Below are 25,477 nucleotides of genomic sequence, written 5' to 3'. Positions count from 1 at the left end.
AGGTCCTGCAGCGAGCACTGCCGCATCTCGTAAATCCTTTGTATATAAGCCAACTAGGCTTGGATTGTATACCTCTGCCGCTGGCAGTGTAGAGAGACGGGGACAGTGAGCTAGACAGGGTGGGGGCCCTTCTGGAGACGATTCTACAACCTGATTTGAGTGCTTCATAAAGGATAGCATCGTCAAACAAAATGGGTAGGCACTTCTTGATTGCGGAGCTGATTGTACTAAACTCATTACTGTATGTTAGAGAAAGAGTAGGGACCCTGTCCAGGTCACCGTCTGCCCGTGTCTCCACACCACCAGCAGAAGTCAGCATATTTGATTTATATTTAGATTTCCCAAATAGTATGTCTCTTCTGTTTTTTTGGAGGGCTATCTCCCTTCCTCTATTGATCATCCACATTGGGAAATTTCTGTCCCTCAGCCTTTTTTCTACTCTGTCAAATTCATCGCCTAATCTCTCTGCTGCACTACAATTCCTGACCGTACGGATGAATTCACCCACGGGAATTGCTCTGACGGTATGCATTGGGTGGTGACTTTTAGCATTGAGTATGGTATTGCCCGCCACCTCTTTTCTATAGGTCATGGTGTGCACTATCTCTCCAGCAACCCCGCAGAGTGTCAGATCTAGGAAATTAATATGGGTTTCATGTGCCAAGCAAGTGAACCTCAAATTGTAATTGTTGTTATTTAGGTATGCCTGGAGGTCTGGTACGGCAGATACACCGCCCGCCCATACCATGAGCACGTCGTCGATATACCTGCCGTACCAGACTGTTCGCAAGTTCAAAAACAGAGTATTAGAACACCTCAACTATATCGCTAACCCCAATATTCTTAATATTTCAAATATATGCAGACCAGTTAGGTGAGCTGGATTATTTTTTCCTATTATACAAAGTGTTGTTTCCGTGCTCCACCTCTGGTGTCCCGAGAATTGTTAAGCACCTCTAGCTCTGATAAGATATCAGTGATTACAGACTTCCATTCAGTCTACACGGACATACCTTCTTTTAAATATGGCCTTTTGTGCTCGTCCTGACCGACAGTCCAAGGCAGATTCTGTCTTCTCAGGAGAAGATATAGGCGGCTCCAGTGACACGGATATAAAATGTGGCATGATTAATCTGGAGCGCCTTCTGAATCAAGAGACCCGCGTGTGGTGGGACTGCACAACTCTTACCAAATATAAAGAAAAAAATATGATCCCACGCGGCCTGAGAATTAAGAAAGTTCCCACCACTGTTTTCTCGGATGTATTTGTATGCAGGTGGAACAGTATACTAACGGATTGCTCCATGGAACTAATGAAATTGATCATTGAGTTTGAAAATGATAAGCTCTGCACATTACAGCGAGATATACAATCTACGAGAGACTCTCTTGATAAATTTAGTAATCATCAGGACTTTATAAGGATGGATGAAGACATTAAACTATCTCTTTCTCAACTAGAGGACACTATCATGCAATATAAGCATTCAAAATACTTGCGCAATGTATATGATTATAACCATGATCAAGTGTATGAGTGGGGGAGGCGAGATAATGCTTACTCCACACCTAGATCAATCTTGAAAAACCGCAAAAGTAAACGCACATCTAAACGTGCACCTCGAGTTAGCTTCTCTTCAGACACAGAGGGCTCTGAATTTTCACATGTTGCTGGAGATTTGGAATCTAGCTCTGAGGTCTCCGCACATCCCTGCTCACAAGATGTGGTTAGCAGCACTGTATGCTATTATAAAAAAACTAAATCAGATAAAGATATAAGAGATGCTGCATCTGCCCCAAAAAACATAGAGCAAGGGGTGGACGGAGACACCAGTCGGCGGCATCCAAGATCCACTCGACTACAAATAAAGCAGAAATGAATCAGTTGAGTGTTATTAATTTGTCTAGCGTTGTGTTAAGTGACGAACAGAGATGTGTACTGTCCCTTGGGTTGAATTTCGCCCCTACCAATCACTTTGATATGTTTTCCACCCTACTTGACATCAACAAATTTGTACGTAATATTACGGTCAGACGACATTTTTATGACATTCCATCTTCCTCTGAGACCCCACCAGGTGAGACACCAGATTTTGAAGAGAATTCATTTAAGAACCTATTATTCAGGGAACAAGTGGCCTTGTGCTCTTTGGTGGGGCTTCAGGAGGAACAGGGAGTCAGGGAGCTTCCTAAACCCCCTGGAAAGTTTCATACCAAAAATACTAAATTTTATCCTGTTATATCCCGGACGGGTGGTATGGATGTTTTCCAGGAGGTCCTGGAAAAGGAGCTTAGGAGCATAGAGATAGACAGTAATAGACAGTATAAATCTAATAATCTCAGTGCTTCTCAGGCCCAAGCACTCCAGGACTTACAGAAGTGTGACTCCCTTATCATCAAAATGGCGGACAAAGGGGGGGCGGTGGTCGTCATGGACAAGGAGACTTATGGCGAACAATTACGGGACATGTTGGCAGACACATCCATGTACAGTAAACTACCGAATGACCCATTAAAAGAATATATGCTTAGCTACCTGTCATTGATCATGAAGGGAAGAGATAAGGGCATATTTGATGATGGAGAATATAAATATCTGTGCGTGGATGTGCCTGTCACACCCATTATTCATGCTTTGCCTAAAGTCCACAAAGGTGTCCACCCCCCCCCCCCCTCCGTCCCATAGTTGCCGGCATAGGCTCGCTTACCGAGCGTCTGGGGAGCTGGCTGGACCATCTTCTCCAGCCTCTCGTCAGACGTACACCGGGGTATTTGAAAGATACGGGTGATGTTTTGCGAGCTATGTATGATTTCAGGTGGGAAGCGAATTATATTTGGATTACAGCTGATGTAGTATCCCTCTACCCGTCTATTCCCCACGGGATTGCTCTGATGGCAATGGAATATCATCTCCATCGCTATACTGGATTAAACACCAACTATATTGACTTTGTGTGTGAGATCACAGCATACCTGTTAACCCATAACTATTTTGCATTTCATGGTGTCCACTATCTCCAGACCCGCGGAGTTTCAATGGGAGCCAGATTTTCTCCATCCCTAGCTAATTTGACTATGTCATTTTGGGAGGAGAAGTATATTTATAACCTGGAGAACCCATTTATGCCTGGTTTGGTCTGGTACGGCAGGTATATCGACGACGTGCTCATGGTATGGGCGGGCGGTGTATCTGCCGTACCAGACCTCCAGGCATACCTAAATAACAACAATTACAATTTGAGGTTCACTTGCTTGGCACATGAAACCCATATTAATTTCCTAGATCTGACACTCTGCGGGGTTGCTGGAGAGATAGTGCACACCATGACCTATAGAAAAGAGGTGGCGGGCAATACCATACTCAATGCTAAAAGTCACCACCCAATGCATACCGTCAGAGCAATTCCCGTGGGTGAATTCATCCGTACGGTCAGGAATTGTAGTGCAGCAGAGAGATTAGGCGATGAATTTGACAGAGTAGAAAAAAGGCTGAGGGACAGAAATTACCCAATGTGGATAATCAATAGAGGAAGGGAGATAGCCCTCCAAAAAAACAGAAGAGACATACTATTTGGGAAATCTAAATATAAATCAAATATGCTGACTTCTGCTGGTGGTGTGGAGACACGGGCAGACGGTGACCTGGACAGGGTCCCTACTCTTTCTCTAACATACAGTAATGAGTTTAGTACAATCAGCTCCGCAATCAAGAAGTGCCTACCCATTTTGTTTGACGATGCTATCCTTTATGAAGCACTCAAATCAGGTTGTAGAATCGTCTCCAGAAGGGCCCCCACCCTGTCTAGCTCACTGTCCCCGTCTCTCTACACTGCCAGCGGCAGAGGTATACAATCCAAGCCTAGTTGGCTTATATACAAAGGATTTACAAGATGCGGCAGTGCTCGCTGCAGGGCCTGCGAACATGTCCTGCCCACAAAAACATTTGATAGCGCAGACCATACAGATCATTTCCCAATCCGTATGTACATTAATTGCAATACGGAAGGCGTTATCTATGTAATTCGATGCACCAAATGCGACCTCATGTATGTGGGCAGCACTGTTCGCAAGTTCAAAAACAGAGTATTAGAACACCTCAACTATATCACTAACCCCAATATTCTTAATATTTCAAATATAGCCAAACATTTCATACACGTTCATGCCCGCCAAGTATCATTTTTTCAGGCGTATGCCATTGAACGTGTATTAGCTCCGCAAAGGGGTGGAGATTATCGTAAGAAAATTCTGTTACGTGAGGCTTACTGGATTTTTAGATTGGGCACTAGGGTACCAGGGGGTCTCAACCTCAAGAAGGAACTCATCTATATATATCAATAATATCCCTGACAAACACAGCGGAATATTGATATATGTCATTATTAACATTTTATGTCAGGTTTACTCACATTTGAGCGGGTACGCATCTCCGATGTCTTTCTTGCCATTTTTGGGGGTAATAATGTGATGTATATGACTACAACAATAATGTTGTACATGTGAGAGTCCCTACTATTATGAGGGTTGTGCATCTCTGTTCGTCACTGCTTCTACAACGCTGACATTATACAGCGTTTTCATCCTCTTAATTTATTTTAAATGTTGCAAGAAAAGATTTTCAATGAACTTGCGCAGGATTGTAGCAATTTCTTGTCATATTCTATTTGTGACCGGAACTATCTTGCAATCATATTCCAAATGTCCGGCCTTTTACCGGGTAACAGTGGTTCTGCAGCCCCATTGATATATAACAATGTATCTTTATTATTATTATATTTCTAGACAAGCCTGCCATGAGATTGTCAGTGTTAGGCTGCTAACTAGAACTTGCTTGAACACATAGGGCCAGTGTATTTATATTTGTTTTAGTATGTCTATGTTTGTATCTAAGGTTTTTTTACATACAACTTATGTTTTCTATGGAATGAAGTGTTCACACTGAGCGACTTCTGTTGAAAATAATCACAGGGCAACCTGGGGTTAAGTTGTCAAGGAAAGGTTCGCACAGTGCACTACTAATTATAACCTGATTGATGCAAGCTGAAAGAAAAAAAAGGTGTGTCTAGGTGTGGAGCAACGGATGTTGCTTGAAACCAGTACCTCCCCATTAAAGGAGGGGTGCTTTCAACGCCTTTATATTGAGGGGCCACATTTAGCAATTTGTTACGACTAAGGGTACTCACCCGAAACGCGTCAACCTTGCCGTGCACCTGATGGTTATGTCTGTCGATGTCCATAACTAATAAAGAAGAGCTGAAAGAGGATTTTATTTGTCTCCGGGACCCTTCCTTTACTATTTTCTGCCTGCTACGGGAACACTTCCCTAGGGCCTCTGGAGCCGGGATTATATGCAGACCAGTTAGGTGAGCTGGATTATTTTTTCCTATCAATTGACTTATATCTGGCTCCGTTAAAGAAAATTCACCCATTGGCAAAACACTGACAAGGTGAATTATTAAAGAGTCATTCATCTCTTATTATAAAACATAAAGTAAGGCAAGGTATTTAACTCTGGATATTTTTTTTTAATTAGAAGAACAAATCAGATGTATTAAGTTTGCCTATGGGGCTTCCCATGACAGCAAACTATTTAATATGAATGTGTAATTAGTGTGAGGAGAAAAGAATAAATGGCCTCTCTTAGCTGGTCAAATTTTGGAATTGTTGTGCCTCCTTGAAGAAATACTCTTTTGAATGACAATTGGAAGGTTATTATTTTATGGTCACTATTTCCCAGGTGTCCCCCAACCTGCACATCTGTTCTGTCAGGTCTATTGGTTAATACTAAGTCCAGTATGGCCGTCCCTCTAGTCGGGTCCTGAACCAGTTGGGAAAGGTAGTTGTCTTTGGTTATTGCCAAGAACCTGTTTCCTTTATGAGATATACAGGTTTCAGTTTCCCAGTCTATATCTGGGTAGTTGAAGTCCCCCATAATAATGACCTCATGATTTGCCGCCTTCATCTATTTCCTTTAGTAGTAGAACATTTCTGTGGGCTCTGGTATATTCAGTGGCTTATAACAAACTCCTATTAGTATTTTATTATTGTTTTTGCCTCCATGTATTTCTACCCACAATTTGGCTAATAAAATACCCCAAAAATTATTTTAACACAAATAGCCACCCTTAAATACCATGTTTTTGCCTTCTTTATCTAAATACATTCAAAATTATGCACTGTTTAATTTCTCAAAGGGATTATGCAAGATATTTTTTATTTTTTTGTAGAAGGTAGGAAAGCTATTAAAATGATAAAAAGTTGACCTCACCATTCTGATCCCCTATCTTCCAGTGCCAATGTTTCCTGGCTGCTGTAGCCATAATAATCAGGGTCAGTTTAAAGGAAGGGCACTAATTGGCTCATTTCTCGAGGCCTTTACCACTGCAAAGGAAGTAGGGGCTTCCACCAGATCTGCAGATTCAGAAGTGGCATCAGTCCAAACCTGAACATCTGGATGTGACAGTGGAGGCTCCATTAAAAATCCAGTAGAAGTGAACGGCTGCAGTAGGTGCAGTCTGCTCCCTTCTAACGCTGTACAGGGGCCGGAGAACTGTAATTATCTCTCCTGTTATAGAGAGATATTTAATGTGGCCAGTAGGTGGCAGCACTAGACAGCGCTGCTGCCTCCTACTGGCTCAGAAGCATCACAGGAGGTGAGCCCCATTGATGTTGTGCTAGAGATGCAAGGAGAAGGGGAATTGTAAAGTATCCCTTCAGCCCTCCCTGCAACTAGAAGTGGCTTGATGAGGGCCTCCTTCATGCTTCTTATTTGGTGAGAGACTATTGGAGGGAGGTCAGGGTTCCCCTGAAGCTTCTGTCTGACTGTGCTAAGTACAGGCAGCAGATTTAGTGGAATTATGTTTTTCTATGTACCCCTGTACTCCCATGAAGAGCCCCGGATGCCCACTGTCTCGCACTTAAACTCCTCACAGTGGTGTCTTCCCTTTGTCCCCTCCCACCATAGAGCCCCTGGCAGGATTCTTTTCTCAATGCCACTTTTTGTTCCTTCTGTCCCCTCCCCCCAGAGACCGGATCCTTTATGTTCCCCTACGCCTCTTGCACAGCATCATGTCTCCCCCTCACCCACAAATAGTGTCAGCCATCTGCCCTTCCTCCCTTTTTCCTCTGCCACTTTCAGTTCCCCCGCCCCTACGTGCATTTACACTAGACTATGGACTGACCACAGTATTTACACCAGATTATGTACAGACTGACTGCAGTGTTTGCAACAGACCATGGACTGGCTGACCGCAGCATTTACACTAGACTCTGTACTGACTAACTGAAGTGTTTTCACCAAACTATGAACTGACTGCAGCTTTTACACCAGACTATGGACTGACTGCGACGTTTACACCAGACTATGGACTGGCCACCGAGTTAGACAAAGAGCAACTGTGGCAGGTGGACATTAGAGGAGTATGACAGCAGCAGACAGGCATGCAACTCAGGGACATCCTCATTCCCCCAGCTATATTAAAAATTGCTTTCAAGAGCTTACAATCTATGAGGATATAGGGGTGACACATAATGTAAAAAGTGCTTGTTTTGTACAATGGTCCAGTCATCTTAACAAAATAGAGGAGTAGATATAAAGCGGCAAGAGACAGTCACCGGCTCATATCTGTAGTGCTTGGAGTGTGGTGGATACAGTTGGATGATGGATTAGGTTCTGAAGAATGAGGTTTAGGGAGGAGATTGGAGTGCGGGTGAACGGAGAAGTGTTAGATTTGGGGATGTGAGAGGCCACCTGTGATAGGACACTGTTGGTGTTGGGAATTAACCTAACTGCTTGGGATAAGGCATTTCAGAGAACTGGTGTAGCTCAAGAAAAGTCTTGGAGATGGAACCACCAAAGATAATCACTAGCCTGAGTGGTAATTGGTGTGAGAATGTTGAGGTCAGTGATTGGCTGCAGCAGCCTTGTCTGATATATGGACTGCTGCAGTCATGAAAACAAAGTCTGGTGGGGAGGATATGAGCAACGCACTGGAACAAAGGCTGTTGGGAAAGGTGAGTATAGTTTTTTATTTTAATAACTTCACAAAATATTTTTAAAACTTGGAAAAATCCTTTATTTCTTGATGCCAGCAAAGTGATGCTTAAAGGGGTGGTCCATCAAAGGTATTCTTCATTTTTCAAACCAGCACAGAATAATTTTGTAATTGCATGTAATTAAAAAAATTGTATAGCCGCTATTTAGTATAGCCGCTGAGTTATTCACTGAAATCTATCAGTATAGGACCACCTACTGTTTGGTCTTTTTCTAATTTCTCCGCCCTGCTCACTGAGATGGAAGCACATGCTCAGTTCTATCCTTCAACTGGCACCAGCTATAGTAGAAAAGACACATCGCCTGAGAAAGGAAATGCCCCGTAAGCTTCCAGCCTGAAATAAACCTATCAGAGCAATGAATAGGAGATCTCTGGATCTATGTGAGGTACAGGGCTGGTTCTAAGCTGGTTCATTAATCATAGCATAACCCCTTTAATCTGTTTGATAAAATGCTTTTACACTCCTCTTACCACTTAAAGTGAGTGAGAAAGTGAGTGTGGTTAGCTAGGATACTTTTGAATATTGATTAGTTTTTTTGTTTTTAGCAGGTGAAAATATGTCTAGCATATTCTACCATAATCGTGTAGGTGCTTAGTTTTTGTGTTGTACACGTCGATTTTTAATTAATATGTTATGATAAAGTCTTAGAGATTTTGTTAACTAAAATTTCAGCAACTGAAAATCTGTTCCATTCATCTTAATAGGGTTGTTTTGACGGAAGCACATGGATTTCTGCAAGCCTCATTCACATAAATGTAACTGATTTTCCGTCACAGGAATTTCTGCAACAAAATCTGCTGCGTTTGAAGGCACCTAATTGACACAGCATTAGAGAGCATTCATTCCGGATCTTATTACTTCTGTAGTACACATCTGATCACATCTAGGTTTTACAGATTACTGTAGTATGATGTTACCAATTTTAGAAACATGGAGCCAGTTGGGTTGTTTCTATATCATGGCAGCTGTTCCTCAGAAGTGTACATGTAGGCGATGTCATGTACAAAATATGCATAGATAATTATCTATAGTATTATACTGATGTGAAATGACATTTAATGCCTGAGGTACTGTCTACATAAAAAGACTATTATAAATCAATGTTTATGTCAAACGGATACTCGGCAAAGAAGTGAACACAGCATCTAAAAATTTTGGCTTATACTATTATTATGCTGTCAATATTTTGCAATTTGACAATCCAGACGAAAATATAAAATAAATGAATATGTGCAATATAAAAATGCTTTCACTGAATAATAATCACAGGCCGGCACTGCTGTTTGAAGTCGCGGTGCACGAGTCTATGGGATGGCGTCCCAATGAAGAATTTGCAGAAAAGACCGGCACTCGCTGTAGATAAATCTTGTATTTATTCAGTCACATATACAGGCAATAAGTGACGCGTTTCGGTGCTACTGCACCTTCATCAGACTGATGAAGGTGTGCAATATAAAAATGCTTTCACTGAATAATAATCACAGCGAGTGCCGGTCTTTTCTGCAAATTAAAACACTTTCACTGATGGATAGAACGTTTGTATGTGTATATGTTAAAACATAAACTTTATTAATTCACATTAAAATAAGAGGGTGAATAACTATTGCAAAATAATCACGATCAGGACTGATGCTTATTCAGCTAAACAGATGGTTAAATTGGTAATGGGTTGGTCAGAAAATCCTCCTTTAGAAATACCCCTTATGCCAACTGCGGGATATGAGGAGATTAGTCCTAGATCCTGTGTACAGTGTTCTATCTGAGTACTCTGCACTCGCACTGTCTGAACTAGAATAACACCCCAAAGTACTCCTATTAAATGCCCCACGCACTGACTCCCTCACAGATCAAAATGTCTGGGACGGCACTGCGCCCATCTCCTAGCAGCTGATATCAGATGTGCCTAATGTTGCCCAGTAACGCTCGACACGTTTCTCTACATCATCAGGAGCTCAGGGCATAAGCAGGCGACACACAAACAAACATACAGCGCTGCCCCTCTCACATGTGGAGGCGGCAGCATCGGCGCTAGGATGGCCGTGACGCGGGCGCCAGAAACAGCTGATTAAATCGTCTAAGCCATTCCCACAAAGGGCAGAAGCCACTCCCACAATGGGCAGAAGCCACTCCCACAAATGGTGGAAACACTCCCCGAGGCAGCCAATGGTGGGGCTAGGAATGCGGTTACCTCAGTAAGCCACCGCCCCCGTCACTGCCGCCCACTCCAGGGACGATCCACTAGTAGTGTCAACACACTGTCATCCACATAGGAATAATTTGGCGGTTCATCGATCAAAAGCAGGTAAATATGTGTATATTGAGAGCGGACTATCAATCCTGCAGATACTAAGCAAAGTTAGGACGCTTTTTTCTGAGCTCAATTCAATGAGCCCTAAGTGTACACTGGTTCCATATTGTAATCCCATATTGAACGGATATCAGGGAACCAGAGTATAATTGGATGATTTTACTAATTTATGACGTAAAGTCATGATTTTATTAAAGACACGGAGGCGAGTATTGCTATATCTTCCTTTACTACAAAACCACAGCAGCAAAGAAAAAACTTAAGAGATTAGCATATCTCCATGGTAACAAACCACTCCCACATGGTCCCCTATATATAGTCTCTGTCACAGGAAACCCTCCTCTTTCTTGGCGGATGCCACTCCAACTCTTCATGAACCTTGGAAAACAGAATTCGAGAAATCGGAGGAACTGGAACTGCGATGCTGTAACTGGAAACTAGGAACGTAGATCATATGTAATCCAGCCAATAAAGATGATTAAGTCACACTGGAAGAAAGAACAGAAACAGGAAATCACATAGAGGGGATACTAGTCTCCTTTAAAATAAAATATGTATGCAAAGCAGTAAACAACATGATAAATAGTAAGCATGAAGTAATCAATACAAAAGCAAAATAGTAAGATAAATATATTAATTAATGTGACAAGGGAGGGAAATAAGAAAATGAGGGGGGGGGGGCAATACTCGCCTCCGTGTCTTTAATAAAATCATGACTTTACGTCATAAATTAGTAAAATCATCCAATTTTATTTCAAGCCACGGAGGCTCCTATTGCGAGTTTAGAGTTGTCCAATAACAGAAGAAAATACATGTTGAGTAGGGCGAAAGTAAAATTCTCTGAAAGTTGATACCCTGGACCAGTCTGCAATTTTCATAACGTCTTCCAGACGAGCACCTGCTGCCATCATAGAAGTGGAAGACGCGCTCCGAGTAGAATGAGCAGTGAATACGGAAGTGTCAACGCCTGCCAAAGACATGAGCCATTTCACCCACCTGGCCAAAGTCGTGGTGGAGACCGGGGCGAACGGATGGTGATAAGAAAGGAACAATTGAGGGACCTCGTTGGAACGATGAGATAAGGTTCGAGACTCATATTCCCGTAAACAAGATACCGGACAGAGAGCGGGAACCGCCGGAAAACAAGGAAAAGAAACGGAGCGAATATGGGTCTTAGTTCGACGAGAAATGTCAAAAGTGACTCCTTGAGGAGAGAAAAATCTGGCGTCATAATCTAAAGCTCTCACATCAGAAACTCTCTTGCAAGAGATAAGACAGAACAAAGTGACTAGCTTAGCCGACAATTGACGTAATGAAAGTTCGGAGTTGGAAGGCCAGGAAGAGAAGAAATTTAAAACCAAAGATACGTCCCATGTGGCAAAAAAACGTGGTCTGGGAGGACGGGACCTCCTGGAACCCTTGAGTAAGCGACAGACCAATGGGTGTTGTCCAGCTGGACGGCCTTCAAAACGCTGGTGAAAAGAGGAAATGGCGGATCTGAAAAGATTTATAGTCCGATAGGCCTTACCATCCTCGAATAGGGAAGTAAGAAAACTCAAGATGTCCACTACAGGGGCCGAAACGGGATCCAGACTCCGGTCCACGCACCAACTAGACCAAGATCTCCAGGCTGTTTTATAAACCCGTCTGGTGCTGGGAGCCCAAGACTCCTCCAGTAATCTCCAAGTTGCTTCCGAAAGGTCGCGGCCTTCGTGGGAACGCCTGATACTCTGCAAGTTAGTAATCGAAGAGAACCCTCCAGAAGAAGAGGGTGTTGAACGTCTCCCGGACCTAAGAGAAGATCTGGACAATCTGGCAAGAGAAAAGGAGGAAGGATGAGAAGCTCCAAAAGGTTGGGAAACCACCACTGAGTGGTCCAGAACGGAACAATCAAGATGATCTCTGCTGATTGGAAACGAACTTGACTCAGGGTTCTCGGGATCATTGAGAACGGCGGAAACGCGTAGTGGAGGTCTTCGGACCAGTCCTGAAGGAATGCGTCCACAGCTTCCGCTTCCGGGTCCGGGCGCCAACTGAAGAATCTCGGTAGTTGTTTGTTCAAACGGGAAGCAAAGAGGTCGATGTAAACAGGACCCCAGACTGAGGAGATGGCAGAGAACACCTGGGAGTTTAATCTCCAATCGCTGGCATCCCTGAGATAGCGTGAGCTCCAGTCCGCCTGAACGTTGTGTAATCCTGGAATATATTCCGCCACCACTGTAAGTTCCCGGCTCAGACAGAAAGACCAGAATTCCCTGGCCAAATGAGAAAGCATGGGAGAGTGTGTACCGCCCATGGCATTGACATAACGGACAGCGGAGACGTTGTCCATGCGTAGTCGAATGCAAGTTCTGATCATGTCTTTCGCAAAACTGCGAATGGCGAATGAGCCCGCCAGGAGCTCCAAAGCATTGATGTGCAGAGGAGATTCCTCCATCGACCAAGGACCTCCGGTAGAAATGCTTTCGCAGTGGGCCCCCCAGCCGAGGAGGCTGGCATCGGAATCCACTGTAAAATCCGGACGAGGACCGCAAATCGCCTTCCCATTCCAGGCTTGGAGATTGCAGATCCACCAACGGATTTCGTCCCGAGTTTCGTCGTCTAGACAAATAAGATCCGCGTAGGTGGCTCCCCTGTGTAAATGGGCTGTCTTCAGACGTTGAAGGGCCCGGTAATGTAAAGGGGCTGGAAAAACGGCCTGGATGGAGGAGGATAGGAGGCCGATGATCCGAGCCAGATGTCGAAGGGAAATTTGTGGTATTTCCAGTGTTCTGCGTAATTCCTTGCGAATCTCCTTGATCTTTGTTGTCGGAAGACTGAGGGTTTCTGCTGCCGAATTCACAGAAAACCCTAGGAATTTTATTGTCCGTGCTGGGGTCAAAACTGACTTGTCGTAATTGATGAGGAATCCTAACCCGGTTAACAGGTTCGAAGTGAGTTCCAGATGTGATAGAAGGGTATGTCTGTCCTGGGCCAATAAAAGGATGTCGTCCAGGTAGATAATTAGTCGAATTCCTCGACTGCGAAGCCATGCTACTACCGGCCGCATGAGTTTGGTGAAACACCATGGAGCCGACGAGAGGCCGAAGGGGAGGCAAGTGAAGCGCCAAGTTTCTCCCTTCCACAGAAACCGAAGTAGGTCTCTGGAGGATTCTTCTACTGGGACAGTGAGGTATGCGTCCTTTAGGTCGAGTTTTACCATCCAATCCCCTTTTAGTAGAAGATCCCTGAGAAGATGGATGCCCTCCATCTTGAAGTGTCGATACCATACAAAACTGTTTAGGGGGCGCAGGTTGATGACGGGACGCATTTGGCTGCCCTTCTTCTGTACCAGAAAGATAGTGCTCAGGACACCCCCAGGGAAATTTGGTGCACGTTCGATCGCTTCCTTTCTGAGCAGGTCCATCAGCTCCCTGTCTATATGAAATAGGGTGTCTGATGGGGTGATCATAGGGTGGGGAGGGAAGGGGAGACTCGGAAGACTTACCAACTCTATTTGGAAACCAAGAATTGTGGAGAGCACCCAAGTGTCCGTGGTGATGGTGGACCAAAGACGAGAAAAATGTCGGAGTCTGCCCCCTACACAAATTGGAGAAGAAAGAAATGGAGGTACACTTACCGAAAGGGCTACGGGAGCTGGAGCCTCCACGGAAGCCTCTATGATTGGGAGCACCTCGTGATGGGAAGAAACCCGATGGTTGTTTGGAATCCTGGAATGAGGATCTTTCAGAGAAGGAGCGGTGGTTGTAGGAACCTCGACCCGAGCCCCGGGTCTGGAATGAGGAGCGGCCGGACAGACGGCCCCTGGAACTGCCGGCCCTGTGTGAAAAACGAGGATGGAAAACCCTCCTCATAGAGGATTGGGCCTTGTCAAGGGCCGTAAATGCTCCAACATATTTGCTCATATCTTTTATAAATGAGTCGCCAAAAAGGAGACCTTGTGTCTCACTACCTGCTTCGGATAGGGCCAGATTAGATAATTTTGGCTCGATCTTAAATAAGATCGCCTTACGTCTCTCGATTGAAAGGGAAGTGTTAACATTCCCGGCTATACAAATGGCACGTTGTGTCCAACCACGGAGGACCTCAGGGTCCACAAATTCATTAGCCGCTCTAGCGGTCTCGGCCAATTCGAAAATCTTGGCATGGGGCCCAAAGACGTCCAGGAGCTTGTCCTGGCACGCCCGAAGAGCAGAATCTAGGCCTCTCCTAGGATTCCAGCCAGTTTTGGAAAGAAATTGGACCATCTTAGGGTCTACTGCTGGTGTATCGCAAACTTTGTTTGCTATTAAAGGCCGCGGGCATTCGGCTAAGAGCTTTTTACGTACCTCCTTACTGAGAGGGCAGCGGACTCTGGATTCCAGATATTGGGCTACATGATTCAGCGGTAACCATTCAGCCGATCTTGGATGGTGTAGTGAGTCGGGGTCAAATAATGGCTCCCAGAGGGGTCGGTCAAAGGGCCCGATGAACCTGATGCAGCTTGAGAAGTAAACGGTCCTGCCCCAGTAGCGGAACTATTAATGGGCCGAGCAGATGGGGAGTCAGACAGGTCTGCATCTGGGAATTCCTCATCCTCGAACCTAACCTCCTCGTAGTCGGAACCAATTTCGGATAATGAATCTGACTAGTTGTGCTCTGGCACATTTCCAGCTCCTCGCCTTTTCTGCCTGGCGGGAATAGGCTCTTTTGCGTGATTCTGGCGCGCTATCATGGGTGGCTTTGGACACACCAATCAATTCGGTTCTGGAGGTTGGATGGGAAGCAGTACCTGATTGGGTGTCAACCCTGGGTGGGGGGGGTTGAACTATGAGTGCATAAGCAATTGACCTGGATAGGGAATGGGACATGGATCCCATTGCCGCCATAATAGCCTCTGACACAGAGCGTTGTAGGATATCCACATGGGAAGGTTCTAACATTAAAGGGGCTCCACTAAATGTAGGAGCTGTAGCAGGGGAGTGAAATTCTACCTCAGAATCCTCTGCCATAGACTGTTTAGATGGGGTATGAGCCATAATAGCCTATGTAGGATACAGTATAAATGAATAATTAATGGGCCTGGGTTTAGTGATAAATGTCACTATTATAAACTATAAAGTATGGGGTAGCTGAAAGAAAAGGCACACAAATAAACAGGGTGAGTTACCCCACAAGACGCAGAGCAGTTCTATCTGAAGCGATGCAGGGAATAAATTCACCTCAGAAAGAAGAGGGGGCGTGGCTTAGTGGAAACGCACGCTCAAAGGAAAGATAAGTGACAGGTGATAAAATGGCCGCCGAGAAGTGAACCAAACGGAAGACGGAAAACCTGTCAGGTACGGCGAAAGTGGAAGTGCGGTTGCGGGGTAATATCTGAGAGCCGATAGAAGAGTAAGACAATAGGGAAGCAGTAGGAAGAAAAACCTAATGGGCGCAATGTAGATAAAAAAATTTAAACTACCTGGGAAAATAAACCAGGGAAAAATAATAAACTGACAGAAATTAAGTTATTGAATAAAGAAGAGTGCGCCCTGTAATGGAAAGAAATATATATATCTACTATGCATAACATTAGAAAAAATGACACAGTGAAGTACTTAGCTGTGGCAGCAGCAAAGAAAGAGGAGGGTTTCCTGTGACAGAGACTATATATAGGGGACCATGTGGGAGGGGTTTGTTACCATGGAGATATGCTAATCTCTTAAGTTTTTTCTTTGCTGCTGTGGTTTTGTAGTAAAGGAAGATATAGCAATAGGAGCCTCTGTGGCTTGAAATAAAATCAGAGTAACCATTGATAAGACTGATTAATGTACACTAGACTGGTATATTATGTAGGGGATGATGAACTATCGGAGATAATATAGGATCCCTACTGAATTTGCAGTGGTCCCATATCCTCACATCAACTCCGATAAACCTAAATAAAGCAGGCAAAAGAGATGTGTTCATTTAACCCTTCAGGACGCACCGTTCGTAGCCTGAAGGTCCATTGTGCCTTTTTTTGCAGTACTTTTTTTTATCAAATTCACTCCCTCTCACAGATCTTCTTACTGCCTCAATCCCCTGAAATTGGATTGGATCTGGTTCATTGCTATGGACAACAGTAACATGCCGTGCAATTGGGGTATCTGTACCATTCCGGATATCATTTAGGTGTTCGCCGATCTGTCTCCGAAATACTCTGATCGTTTTTCCCACATATTGCATCCCACATTTGCATGTTGCCAATACACAATGCCACTAGTTTTGCAGTTAATAAAAGATCTGATCGTGTATCGTTTTTGCGTGACAGTGCTCGTAAAAATGCTTCCAGTTTTGATGACATTGCCGCTGCAACGAAATGTGCCCATCGGTCTGGTGCCCAGCCAGGTGGATGCAACCGGAGATTGATACAATCCATGCACCAACCTATCCCGTAGATTTCTCCCCCGGCGATATGTGATGCTTGGTTCGTCACCCACTAAATGACCCACATCTGGGTCCGATTGTAAAATTCCCCAGAACTGGGTCAGTGTGGCCCGAACGGTCTCATGAGCATCATCAAAAGTTGCAATAATGCGTACTTTGTCATCCTCTGGTTGTTTCGATCGTGGAACCAGTAAGGTATTACGGTCAGCTGCCAAAGAATGCTGATGTGCTTTTGCCAAAACATGCTGTGGGTACCCTCTCCTCCGAAACCTCTGTTGTAAGTCCTTTGCTGCCACCAAATAGTCCGATACCTTAGAGCAATTGCGTCGTAACCGCAAATATTGCCCTTTTGGGATACCTTTCTTCAGGGCCCTCGGATAGTAACTGTCCCATTGCAGCAGACTATTTGTGTCAGTCTTATTACAGAAGAGACGGGTCCCTAAGCAACCCTCCTGGTCCTTAAACACTGTCAGGTCAAGAAAGTCAATCCATACCTATAGAGAAAAATCAGATTTTGAGGATTTTGTACAGGTTTTAAACATAAATGAAATCGGACTCTTTTTTACATCAGAGATCAATACGGATAGGATTGACTTTCTTGACCTGACAGTGTTTAAGTGTTTAAGGACCAGGAGGGAGTGGCTTTCGCCCTTTGTGGGAATGGCTTAGACGATTTAATCAGCTGTTTCTGGCGCCCGCGTCACGGCCATCCTAGCGCCGATGCTGCCGCCTCCACATGTGAGAGGGGCAGCGCTGTATGTTTGCTTGTGTGTCGCCTGCTTATGCCCTGAGCTCCTGATGATGTAGAGAAACGTGTCGAGCGTTACTGGGCAACATTAGGCACATCTGATATCAGCTGCTAGGAGATGGGCGCAGTGCCGTCCCGGACATTTTGATCTGGGAGGGAGTCAGTGCGTGGGGCATTTAATAGGAGTACTTTGGGGTGTTTTTCTAGTTCAGACAGTGCGAGTGCATAGTACTCAGATAGAACACTGTACACAGGATCTAGTCCCCCTCCTTGCCCCCACTACAGCCTATGTCCCCCCCAGTGTCCGGTATTTGTCTGTAGGTGCATTACACCATGACCAGCTGTGGTGAATGCGCTACAGGTGATTTGAACTTATCACCCGACAAGCTACAATTGGCAATTGGTAGTTGGTCACAACAGGACCACAGGGTTTGCTTATGAGTCAGTGACTAATCTCCTCATATCCCGCAGTTGGCATAAGGGGTATTTCTAAAGGAGGATGAAGGTGCAGTAGCACCGAAACGCGTCACTTATTGCCTGTATATGTGACTGAATAAATACAAGATTTATCTACAGCGAGTGCCGGTCTTTTCTGCAAATTCTACATTGGGACGCCATCCCATAGAGTCGTGCACCGCGACTTCAAACAGCAGTGCCGACCTGTGATTATTATACTAGTGAAAGTGTTTTAGAGGTGAACGTAAACCGACTATATTTCAATCAGTTTTATTAAATATATAGACTTGTTTATTAAATATAAAAATGCAACAAAGTGCTGCTGATATCATTTTGTGATAATGTGTACATATGTAAACCAATAAAAAACATTTTCAACCCCCTTGAAATAAATATTTTATTGTGTAACAACATTATAATATAATAACAGCAACTAATAACAGTGAATTAAAAAAGACTGTCCAAATGAATATAAATGTTAATAAAATTATCTATTCAAAGGGATTTTACTAAAACCAGTTTTTTTTATACACCAGTCTTAGTGGGTAATGTAAGAAAGTCTTTCTTCTATGTTTTGCAACATTTTTTACTATGTTTTGTGTCTCTGTATTTACCAATGGGTTTACAGTTGTTTTGCAAGCAGAGTTACATTTTGAGCCAGATTTATCATGATTTATCAAGTCTACTCCCAGTTCCCTGGTAGAAAAGAAATTGACAGAACAATTCTAATAAATGCCACAGGCAAAAAAAGCAGAGCGCCAAAATGAAGAACTAGGACGCAACATTTGTTTAATTTGATTTAAAAAAGAACAAAGTTATCAGCAGACACTCAAAAAATGACTTAAAAATTACCCTCATAATAATTTCCCCCCTTAGTGCAAACTGCACTGGAGTAAGATGCGATAAATGTATTAAGAGGCACAAGTTATAGGCTAGTGTCATGCTACAACGCCTACAAAGTTGTCCCCAAAGAGACAAATAATGATTCCCAGGAACAGTAAATGAAATCAAACATGATTAGAAAAGCATGATAGAGGCAGAAAAACATCAGACAATGCTTGGAGTGACCATAATTTAGTCCCAAATACCAGGCCCACAAAAACACATACCCTCCAATAAGATGTACCATTCATATAACCACAGGTGGGCCGTGTGTTTTGCTCACACCAGCTTCGTCAGGAGGTATCTGCTGGGCCCCTGGACACATAACCTCTGATCATGTCTCTAGGTGGGTTTTACAAGTAGGATATATTCATATTGTTACATAGTGCTTACTTTGGAGCCTGGTCAGACACTTGTGGAAGGTATCATTGGGACGTCACTCTTGGGTAGTTTATAGTGATGTCCATATGGGAGCTCCTGATTAGTATTACTATTTTTGTTTAGATTTTTTGTATTCCACTTGTGGTTATATCATATGACTTGTGGTGCATCTTATTGGAGAGTATATGTCTTGTGGGCCTGGTACTCGGACTACAATTATGTTCACTCTAACCGTTGTCTGATGTTTTATGTGCATCTATAATGCGCTTCTAATCATGTTTGTTTGATTTTATTTAATAAAACTTATATTCTAGTATATTCTGTTTCTGGGTATCATTATTTGTTCCTTTGGGGACAACTTTCTAGGTGTTATTGATATATGGAGATGCCCTTATTACTGTTTGAGGCTTGTTTGTTTGTTTTTTAGTGTCATGCTATAATTGACACCAATAAATTGAAATTGTGCCAAATTTTATTACCTTTGTAGGTTAGTTTTCTGGTTTAAAGTCCCTTATGTTTTTAGCAATAATTGAGTACAACATAAGGTGCATTGAACCACTATATATTAGGCTGGGGCTACATAACAACAAGCGTCGCCTAAGACAAAGTCTCAAAAAGGACTATTTTAGAGCTGTAAAAAGTCACAGGCAAGTAAAATGCAACAGATGACTAGCATTGTGGTCTATGATGGCAAAGTTGTGTGCAACTGATGAGGCTTGTCGTATGTCTTATCACAACCCAATTCCCAATCATTAGATTATTACAATATTACAATGCAACAACCTGGTCTTCATTTTGTGTGATACATGCCGCCTTGTAGGCCCAGCTATAGTTGCACCTTTGGCAGCAATTGCAACATTGACTGTGTCTGGATGTTTTTCTCAGCTCTGCACATGTGGAAGCTGAAATTTGGAAGTTGCATTGGTAATGTGAGTGAACAACAATTTTTATGCCCAATTGCAAACTCTTAATTGAGCTGAGTTCTGTTCTGACACATCCACTCCAGAACATAGATTTTAAAGTAATAGCTAGATGAAGAAAAAAAATTGTAAAAACGCCAAAATAAGAAATAGACGAAATTATCAAGCCCTGCACTCTATAATTTTGGCTTCAAAAAGTTGCAAAACAGGGATTTGCTAATTTGTGGGCTTATTTGAGCAAAATAATTCCAACATTTTACTCTTTTAGACCACTCACTCCAGTTTTTTAACTTAGGTTTGAAAGTAGGCATGGTTAGTCTGTTGAGGGGAATTAAGCCTGATTTATCAACTGCAACTTTTTTTTAACAAATGCAAAGTGGCGGCATAGAAAGTGGAATAACATCTCAAGAAAGAAGATTTAAAAATGCACCAAATCCATCAAACATTGTGTGACATTTGATAAACCTGGCACAAATTAAGGCAAGAGACTTTTCCTTGAGTTACATCTGACACTTGTTTTTGACAAACTTTTGACTTCTGAATACAAAAGTGATCCCAGTTTTTCTCTATCACAACAACATTTTAAGCTACAGGATACCCTCCCTATTTACACAAATACCATACAAAATGTACATACAATGAAAAATAATGCAAAAATTACCTGAATAAAACATTTATTTCAAGTTATTTTGTTTATGCAGAGGATACTGTAAATAAAATTGTGTGCAAGTGGTTAGCTGGCAGTTAAGGTAAAAATTTACACTTACAGCTTTTCCTGAAGTGTTGAATCTGTGGACAATCTCATCTGATCCTCCAACAATAGTCAGCCATCATATGTACATCCCATCTACCCTGATACTGTCCCTCCATGACCTTCAAATCTTGGTGGAATTGTTCACCTTGCTAATCACTGACTGCACCAAGGTTTTCCAGGAAGTTAGCAAGATGGCTATGCAGAAAATGCCCCTTGAAGCTCATGTTGCAACCAAACATTTTGTAGCTCTTTAAGAGTATCTGGACAAATTCAGTGTAATTTTTTGCTTGTGTATTTCCAAGAAAGTCCTTGTCAAGATCTTTGAATGATAACTAAGAATTATTTTGGAGTTCTGACATTGTCCCGATTAAATGTTCATCTTTGATGAGCTGACGAAAATGTTGACCATCAAACACACCGGCCATTATTTATTTTTTTAATTACAGGCTAGGAAATGCCAAAATGAGGTACTTGAAACAGTCACCTTAAATTGGCAAAGCTTTAATGAATTGCTTCATGAGACCCAGTTTCATCTGTAGAGGTGGAAATATGATGTTCTTTCTGTCAACAGGTGGCTCATGTAGAATGTTTGGATCACCAGGTTTGAGGTCTTGGAGGCCAATTCCTCTCCAACCAATGCTTCTCACAAGCTCTGCTGTCCCACGTGCACAGAAAACAAGGATACTTGGTGTATCCGCGTTGCTGACCAAGAAGGAAGCATACAATTTTAAGGTCAACACAGCTGATCCGATTGTGTGTTGTCATATTGCAACAACTTAATGACTCTCGTTATGTCTCCATATTCTTCACAAACTGAAGAGCCTAGGCAAATAACAACGTCCTCCACCCCTCCTCACTCGAGGGAGGTTCGCTCTTGGCCAGTTGAAGAGCACTAGTGCTCCTCTTGATCCAAGCTAGAGGAATTGCCTTAAGATAAGCTGTAGAGAAAAAAACTAACATGATCAGTGATGAGCGGCAGGAGCAATATTCGAATTCGCAATATTTTGTGAATATTTGGGCGAATATTCATCATATATTCATGAATTCGAGAATTCGTGATCTCCAGTCATTATTGCGAAAATCAACATTCATAAACTTCGCGATACAAAAATTCACAATACAAAATTTTGCGATCAACACTACTCCTATAGGCAACTTTCCTATTGGTTGCTAGGGATGTTGCTAAGTGCCGATATTCGCAATAAATTTGCGATTAGAATATTCGTGTATACGAATATATAGCACTATATTCTAAATATTTGCGAATTCTCGAAGTGTCGATATTTACGATTAATATTCGTGATTCGAATTTTCGCGCTCAACACTAAACATGAGAGAAGAAAACTAACTTCAGTTTTTAAATCAGCATGCCTGTTTTAGTCTAAATCAGCTGAAAAATATAACTCAATGGGGATGGTGTTTTCAGTGTTCGTTTTCTACCACAGATAGCATTTTGTATTTAGGCCAAAAATTTCAACTTTTTCTCTGACCTGTCTCGTGTGTTTCTTGGTTTTCATGTTCACTAACAAACCTCTGAGGCCTTCACAGAACAGCTGAGAATAAATTACACACAGGTGGACTCTATTTGCTAATTCAGTGATTTCTAAAGGCAATTGGCCACACTGGATTTTATTTAGCGGTCTCATAGTACAGGGGGCTGAATACCAATGCACACCACACTTTTCAGATTTTTATTTATGAAACAATTTGAAAAACATGTATCATTTTCACTTCACACATGCTTGCTACGTTGTGTTAGTCTATCACATAAAAAATAAGTTGTGGGTAATGGGAAAAAATTTAGAAAAATTCAAGGGGTTTGAATACTTTTTAAGGCATTATATGTGTCTGTGTGTGTATATAGGTGTATTGTGAGGATTTGCTCTGGTAGGCAGGGTAAGTGGACGCAGTACAGAGGCAAAACAAGTTCGTAAATCAAAATGTCAGTGGTTATTCACACAAAAGACAAAAGAAAAATGACTTATTACAGTCTTGGTGTTAATTCACACAATAAAAAGTCTATAGAAAAGACACCTCACCTTTCTAGCAGTTTTATCCCCGGCAGTCCACAGCAGGCTTTAGGGGCCTGTTTCCCAGCATACAGCTCTCATGCGGCTCTGAACCTTCCAGCACAGTACCATGCTTTAGATCCCAAGACAGAGACTTGAGCCCAGCTGCCTATTAAAAGGACAGCCAGGTGCTGCCAAAACCCAGACCGGCACTTAAACTCTGGTCCGGTATTTGATCACACCTGGCTGGAAATCAGCCCAGCCTCCCATGTTGGGAGCAAAATACCTGCCTTCCCAAACAAAACCCCTTGCTATGTCACATACCCCTTCCCCCTTTGTTCAACCCTGAGGGGGTGAACACACGCCTGACAGTGTATCCGGGACAGGGCATCCACGTTTCCCTGTAACCAGCCTGCCCTGTGTTCTACTGTAAACTTAAAGTTTTGCAAGGACATTCCTCTCTTTGGCCTGGCTCATCCACTTGAGAGGGGAGTGGTCGGTCACCAGACTGAACTTTCTCCCCAACAGAAAATAGCGGAGAGAATCGAGTGCCCACTTGATGGCCAGGCACTCTCTCGCCACTATACTGTACCGGGTCTCGGCTGGAGTGAGCTTACGGCTGAGGAAGACAACGGGATGCTCCTCCCCGTTGACTTCCTGAGACAGTACAGCACCGAGGCCTACTTTGGAGGCATCGGTCTGTACTATAAACTCCCTTTGAAGTCGGGCGTCACCAAAACCGGGGACCCACACAGGGCCAACTTCAAAGCGGAGAAAGCCTCTTCCGCCTGGTCATTCCAGCGGACCATCACGGACTTCCGTTCCTTCAAGAGCCCTGTCAATGGAGCTGCTAAAGTGGCAAAATGGGGAACGAACTCCATATAATAACCCACCATTCCCAGGAATGACTTTACTTGCCTAGAGGTGACAGGTCGGGGCCAATTCCTTATCGCCTCTATTTTGTTTACTTGGGGTTTGATGACTCTGTAAGAAACAGCCCTGAATCAAACAGCAGCATTTCCAGCACTTATATCTATGCAGACTGTCATGTTTCCCTCCGGCCACCAGAGGCCACTGTGACTAAACAGGAACCTGAGTTGTGCTGGCCAGAGGCTAAGAAAGGGTTAAGAAGTTTTTCCCGGGCTGTTCCAGAAGTTGCTGAGATAACAGAGAGAGATGGACTGCTGAGAGATAACAGCAAAAGACTGTAGCAGCAGGAGGCTATATTAGCTGAGATTTTCCTGACAGCTGTAGAGCTGCACACAGAGGACTTCACTGTGTGTTCCAGAAGAAGTGGGACCATGTAGAGACATGCCGGATCCTTCCTGCCAGAGGTGGAGAGCTGCATCTGTTGTGACCAGAGAGAGAAAGACAGCCAAGCAAGCGACCGGACCTGGATCCAGACTGCATATTATTGGATCCAAGAGAATCTGCAGAACTGTGAGTGGCACCGGTGCTTTCCTGTGATAGGTTATAGAGTCAGGGACTTAGTCAGTGCGCTGTAGAAGCGTCCCCTGGGTAGCAGGGCTAGATAGAGAATAAGTGTTGAGAGTAGCCTGCAAGCTGACTGTTTGCTGTTTAGCTGATTCTGTGTCTCTGCAAAATCTCATTACCACTGTTGTTGATTTATGTTCACCTGTTCATACCATTCCTGTCATTGACCCATTGTGCCTCTGGTGCGGTGGTACTGTATTGTTACTCAGCTTTTCCGGCAGTTTCATTTTGCTCCTTAATAAAGCCGGCTTTTGCTTCAGTCTCCTTGTCCTCTGTACTGTACTTGAATCCTGCTTTGCGGTCTCTCCCTCCTCTGACCGCTACAAGTGGCGCTGCGAGCAGGGTACAGTCACAGAGATGGAGGCGGCTGAAGGCAATGTGCATAATGCTAATGTAAGCACCTCAGGCAATGGTGGAACCCCTGCAAGGGCCCTCCCTATTGGCACATTGTTTAACTTGATACCTAAATTTGATGGCCAGAACATGTCACTGTCGGACTGGGTGTCAAGATTACAGAGCACTGCTAGGATTTACAATGTCAGCCTAGAACTACAAGTAGAAATCGCTTTGGCCGCTCTAGAGGGTGAAGCCCGACAAAATGTCCTACTACAACCGGAAGCCACGCACAATACATTGAAAGAGATTGTAAGATCGATTCCTGGAAGAAATACACGTGGAAACAGCCAGCGCAGGGCACCTCAGGGCGAAATTCTTTTACCGAATTCAGCGGGAAGACGAAGGTGTCTCGCAGTATGCAATGGCGCTACAGGAAGTGTTGGCCGAGGTTCAGAAAAAAGAGGCGGACGGAGTAACCGCCATGGGAACTGCAGATCGGATCCTGCGGGAACAATTCATTCTGGGACTCTACAGCACTCCCCTGAAATGGGCCCTGCAGGAATGAGTTAGGGTGGACTCTACACTAAACTTTAGACAAAATTTAGCAGAGGCCGTGGCACGGAGCAAAGAAGAAAGTTATGTGTCCGGAGTGATACGGACCCAGACCGTCACCTCCCCCGGGGTTTCAAAGAGCGAAGAGGTCCTAGTCAGAGTAGTACAAGACTTACAGAGCTCTCTGAGTGC

This window comes from Bufo bufo, chromosome 2 (genome assembly GCF_905171765.1).
Source record: "Bufo bufo chromosome 2, aBufBuf1.1, whole genome shotgun sequence".
NCBI lineage: Eukaryota > Metazoa > Chordata > Amphibia > Anura > Bufonidae > Bufo > Bufo bufo.
This window is presented reverse-complemented; position numbering follows the sequence as displayed.